At 37.6% G+C, this 6476-nt stretch overlaps 1 pseudogene; it reads left to right on the forward strand.

Annotated features, from left to right (window-relative positions):
- The first annotated feature begins 849 nt into the window (after positions 1-849).
- On the forward strand, positions 850-946 carry LOC122126383 (annotated as a pseudogene).
- Positions 947-6476: the final 5530 nt, after the last annotated feature.

The raw sequence follows: 6476 nt of genomic DNA on the forward strand, positions 1-6476 counted from the left end.
TAGAGTTAGACCTAAAGCTTTACCATTTGTACATTTACAGCATGGAGGCAATAGGAAATACTGTGATTAAAACATGATCAATTTAATGCCTAATAACGAGGAGAAACAGATGGACTTCTACTGCAACTATGAAAATATTTGGTGATAAAAAGGCAGTAGTTTAAGTTCCTGCCAGGTTGGATGGTAGACAGACCAGGACATTAAGTAATCATGCATACCAACAATTTTTTCACCTTCTTGGCTTCAGCTACTTTTGAAATGGAAGGTACAATAAACAATTATATTTTGATAAAATACCTTCTAGTCCGAACAGTTCTGTTTGAACTGTTCATCTCTCTATGGTCCCTTGTAACCAAGATTAGTTTTGTTCCAGTAAGACAATCTATGCTGTCAGGGTAAGATATTCTGGTTGGTCTGTTCCCACATGGAAGAAGGGTAAAGGCTCATGTAGACATTTGTGCCAGTAACACCTCATTTGGGAAAATGTCAGCTGAAGAAGTTTAGAAGTAGCTCTTAAGCAATGCTTACTTTGAATCCATTAGTTCCACAGAGCTAACACAGTTGGATAAATAAGTACTTGAAAAAGCTATCACCTTTAGACTTATCTAAAAATAATTGAGTACGATCAAATTCCAAATTAAAAGAGTTGATTGTCATTGACAAAAAAAATTTTCAAATGTGAGCAATCGATTGATCAATATAATTTTTCCACTATTCACAGAATTTTATGGAAATAAGATAGATAACATTGTTAGGAACAATAAGGTTTCCTTGTTACTAGTAGGCACCCATAGATATAAGCCTGTATAAAGATTGCATCATTAACTACTTAAATTTAGAGGATACTACGTGCTTCAGCAGCACGTATACTGAAATTACAATGCAGAGATTAACATGGCACTTGCACAAGGATAATATGAAAATTTGAGAAGTATTCCACATTTTTCATTCTTCAGATGTAAGAAATGAAAAACAGTTATTAAAAAGTTGATTACCAAATTATAAGTATAACAATACACGTAATTCATATAATTAAATTTAGTTTGACATCAGTGTATTAAATCTTCACCTCAGAAAGGCGTTTACATAGCATAAACTTTACAAAACTTTTCAAATTAGACAACATTGTCATTTTATCCCAAAGAAAAATGATATTAAGACCTAGAAAAAAGGAATCAAACTGTTTCTATATGGAATGCAATCGGAAAGGACACATTAATGAACCTATATATCATAAAATAATGTAGAATACGAAGTATATCTAAAAGAAAATAAAATAAATTATGAGCATTATGCAAACATAGAATATAGAATATTTTAAAATATACTTTTTCAGACAAGCACCAGAAATATTTTAGTTTCTGTACTACTCATTTCAACAGGTAAGTTAAAATTATTTCTGATTAAAAATCACAAACTCTGAAGAAATCATTATACATGTATACAAAAAACTATTGAATACATTTTGACATCCAATGCAGGCAATTCACTTGGAAGAATTCCGCGGAATCCATGAATTTTTACAATAAAATATTGGTGTTGCCGGGCACTGCTGGCTCATGCCTATAATCCTAGCTACACAGGAGGCTGAGATCTGAGGATCATGGTTCAAATCCAGCCTGGGAAGGAAAGTTTGTCTTACTCTTATCTCCAATAAACCACTAGAACAATGGAAGTGGAGCTGTGGCTCAAGTGGTAGAGCGCTCACCTTGAGCTGAAGAGCACAGGGACAGCTCCCAGGCCCAGAGTTCAAGTCCCATGACCGACCAAAAAAAAAAAGGTATTGTTCTTATTTGGATTGTGAAAATATTTTGTAGGGACACAAAAGATGGACTTGCATTTTTGAAATTTAAGAAACTTAACCCGACCATTAGGACTTAGGTGAACTTCCACAACATCACAGAGGTAGTGATACATACTTATCCTTTTGGCAATATCAAATGCAGTTACTTCTATGTTGTTCTTCAGGCCTAGTTTTATATAATGGTTCAACAGAAGGTGATCCAGCATATTTTTGCTATCTCAATTCTCAGCAGCAAGATGTAAGGGGGTCAAGAGGCCTTTAGTTTGGGCATTGGTATCTGTATCATGATGAAGTAAGAAAGAAGCCACTCTGATATTATTCCACGTATATGCACTGTGCAGGGGTGTCCAGTCATCTTAAATGATTGCATGTGCCGCTTCAGACACCAACTCACTGGCAATGTCTAAGTGTCCACTGTAGGCTTCTTGATGAGGAAGGGTATACTCATCGTCATCCCTACTATTAACATGAGTGGCCTTTTGGGAAAGAAGTCTCCTCACTGTAGTAAGCCAAATATTTTTGGCAGCCCAATCAAGAAATTTGCTTGGATCCTTCTCCGCTTTTTTTCTTGCAATTGATATCATTCTTTACTTTTTTATCTTGTTCTTCATATTCCTAAGAATTGCCTAACCAGACTTTGAGTGCCAGTGGGAATGAGGTGTCCATGTATTTCCCTAATAGTTCACATAGGTTGAACTGGTCAGAAATATTGGATGAATTTTCTGCATCTGTTTATTCACCATGATATATTTTCTCTTTTTCCAATTTTACTATTCGAAATTATTCTAACTGGAGAGTAGGGAATTGATGGAGAGCAGAGGAAAGATGTTCCTATGTATTCAAATGTACACACTGAAAATGAGGACCAGTGATGTCTTCATGTGCAGCTTATATTAGGAATGAGAAAATAGAAAATAACGCCTTCTATATAAATGATTTGGGAAATGGCAGAGCAAAAAGTGAAATGCTGCAACCAAAAATATAAAAGCAAAATAAATTAGGATAATTATGGAGCAATCATATTATCTATGAGAACCAAGAAAGGGAGAGACAAAGAGAGAGACAGAGGTGCAATGACCTAGATTGCCACAAAATCCATTCCTCTGATCAATTATTAAAGCAAACAAAATATTATTTTTTAAATAAGATGGGAGTTCCAGGAAGATGGCTGAGGAGATGCTGAAGGCTAAACAAGCTCTCGCATAGAAAGCAGTTTTAGAGTTCCAGTGAACAGTCCTCAGCCAGAGAATCACACCAAGTATGCCTTCACATGACAGAGAGTTAGACCAGAGAGAGAAAATACAAGCAATGAGACAGCTCTGAGCACTTGCCAGCAGGTGCTTCGGCAACAGCAGCGGTGATTGTGAGGAAAACAGCCGCTCTACCTGAATCACAGAGAGTCCGGTACGAAGGAGCCAGACACGGCAGGTGAGCGGATTCTACTCAACACCAGCAAGAACCGACAAGGAGAAGACCAATTCATCAAGCAGTTCACAGACCAGGGACGACCAAGAACTAAGACTCGGCTTGAGTAGAAGCCTAACATCCTCACTCCTTCTCAGGGAGCAGAGGAGGGAAGGCCACCCCTCCTTCCCCCAGTACAGGCGATCACCATCTTGGATACTGACAAAGCTCGGCGGAAATGCTAGCTCCAACTCAGGCCTTAGAATAAATCTAGAGTCAACTAGCAGGTCACAAGTGCCAAAACTGACCTGCCAGACTCAGCTCCACCCAGGGAAAAGTCACCCAGCTTGGGCGCCAGCCACAGGAGTGGCTTTCTCCACTGGGTAATCAGAGCTAGAGGCTGTCCCTGCCTTTAGCAGGTTTGACAATCAATTGAAATTCAGTAAACAGAAACCCAGAGAGTGGCTCCAGGCTGGGCTCTGTGAGTTTCTCACAAAACAGGCCCCAGGAAAAGCCACTGTTTGCTGAAAGCCCTCAACTCTACCCAGAACCTAGCCTCATCACAGCATCTCCAAACTCGAGGAAAAAGCCATCTCCCTCTTTTGTTATACTCAAAGCAGATCTCCCTCCCATTGAACTAACGTGGGAGGAGGATCGCAAAACTTTGGGGAAAGCAGAGCATTTTTCTGCCTGTTCAAAGAAACTGAATTAAGTAAGCAACCAAGCCACAGAAACACAAGCAGACCAGAGACTCCAACAAGAGGCTGATTAGGGATACAAGGGAGACACAGGATTTTTTCCACCCCTCCAAAAAAATCAAAGAATATTTTTTGTACCTTTTATTAAAAAATTTTTTTTTTCTAAAAATTTTTTAAATCTTTAATTTTTACCTTTTTTGAAAAAAATTGTTTTCTAGTAATTTTTTTCCTGTTGGAATTTTATTTTAGGGGTATAAGTGTGTGGGTTTTTCTTTCTTTTGTTTTTGTTTTTTGTTTTGTTTTTTTGTTTAGCTCTACTGAACTTCTGATCTTTTTTCTTACCTTCTTTTCCTTTTCTCCTGTTGTTCTCTTTTGTTCTTCTTTATGTGATTTAAATGCTGTTCTGCACATCCTCAGATAAACTCGTAGTCGATTATTAGACCTTATTGCCCATTGTGTACACACTTAATCTTCAATTTATTACTCAATTCAAAGCCTCTTAGACTTAAATTGCTTAATAGCAGTACTACCTCTTTATATCTATATAATATTTTAAGTATTTTTATTTTTAAGTTTTTCTCATCTCCTTTATATCCCTCCCCTTCTCTCATTATGTTCACGTTCTTCTCTGGATAGTTTGATTTTGTGACTGAATAATATTTTTAATGTTTTACCTTTCTATTTTTTTCTGGTCTCTTTTTGTTTCCTTTCACTTTCTTCTTTTTTTCTCTCTCTCTACTTTCATCCTATCCAACCAACTTCCTGCTTTGAGATTAGGACTTAGTTAACACTCCTTGTGCCTTCCCACATCACTCTATTCCTATTTTTTACCCACATCTCTTCCTAAACCTAATAATTTCTGGTTTACCAAATTCTTCTATGGGGTTCGTAAATATTAATATACAGTTGTTTGATCTTGAATAGATGTATCTGTTGAACTAGATTGTATCTGCAGACTACTGACTGTGCAAATACAGACTTTGGTTGATGCTTGCCTTAGGGTTGTGTTCTAGCACAAAACTGGTGTTACTTTCATCCCAAATGGACAGTCCGGTATCTCAACTCCCACTCATAATAATCAGGGGAAAGAACAGATATGAATAAAGCAGAAGAAAGTTCCCAAATAGCTCTACAAACACTGTGGGCAAACATGATGAATGAAAAGATTGAAAACATTCAAAGGACTGTGTATGAGCGTGATAGGGAGAGAGAGGAGGCAATCCAAAAGTTTATACAGGAATATCATGAGCGTGAGGAAGCTAATCAAAAACTGATACAGGATTTGTGTGAGCAGCTTGAGAACACACAAAGAGAAAGGCAGGAATGGCATGAGCAGGCTGAGAACACTCAAAGAGAACTACAAAAATGGCATAAACGTGAAGAAGCTAAGCAAAGATTAATACAGGAATGAGAGAGCAGAATGAGAATACACAAAGATCACTAAAGGCATTCATGGAATCCATTAACAAAGAGCTGAAGGAAGTCAGGGAGACCACCAAGGGAATGCTGAATGGAAACCTACAGAAGGAATAGGAGTCCAAGGAAACCATAACAAATCAACTAAGAGATTTGAGAATAAACACTGAACACCAAATTAAGGAAGTGAAGAAGTTCATAGAAGATCTAACACAAAGTTTTAACAAACAACTTGAAGCCATCAAAGCTGACCAACTAGAAGGAAAAGAAATGAAAACCAAAGTAGAAGTCTTGACAGCAGCTTAGACCATGCAGAAGATCAAATCTCGGGGATTGAAGACAGCCTAGACATTATAGAGAAAGAACATTCAACCATCCAAGACAAATCCAAGAAATATGAGAGATTTATCCAAAACTTGGAAGACACCATCAGAAAGCCTAATCTAAGGATAATGGGTGTAGAGGAGCACCTAGAAACAGAAGTTAATGGTCTAGGAAATTTGTTTAACAGGATCCTAGCACAGAACTTCCCAAACATGCAAAAACATAAGCCTATTCAAATACAAGAAGCTTTTAGCACTCCAAGTAGACCAGACCCGAATAGGACCTCCCATCCTCACATTATAATCCATACAGGATCAATTCAGACCAAGGAAAAGATCCTTAAGTGTGTCAAGGAGAAAAGAGTAATCATCTTTAAAGGGAAACCAATTAGAATCAACTCAGATTTCTCAGCAGAGTTAATCAAAGCAAGAAGAGCCTGGAATGATGTATGCCATGCACTACAAACAAACAAATATCAACCAAGAATACTGTACCCAGCTACACTCTCCTTTAAAACTGAAGGCCAAATAAGAACCTTCCATAGCAAAAAAAGGGAATAAAATTAGAACTCAACACCAAAAGCCAACAAAGAAAGTCCGGTAACACATGGAGGCTGAAGAACACATTGCTGAATCTCGAGGGCGTCAAGGAAGAGATTAGAAAGAAAATTTAAATGTTCAGGCTATTCAACAAAACTGAGCACACAAATAACCAGCTCCGCTGGGACAAACGAAAGGCAATACTCAGAGGCAAGTTTATAGCTCTGAGTTCCTACATCAACAAATTGGAGAGATCTGAAGCCACCAAGTTAATGAGACATCTGAACCTCC

The sequence above is a fragment of the Dipodomys spectabilis genome, unplaced genomic scaffold, assembly GCF_019054845.1.
Source record: "Dipodomys spectabilis isolate Male_0828 unplaced genomic scaffold, ASM1905484v1 ptg000276l, whole genome shotgun sequence".
Lineage (NCBI taxonomy): Eukaryota > Metazoa > Chordata > Mammalia > Rodentia > Heteromyidae > Dipodomys > Dipodomys spectabilis.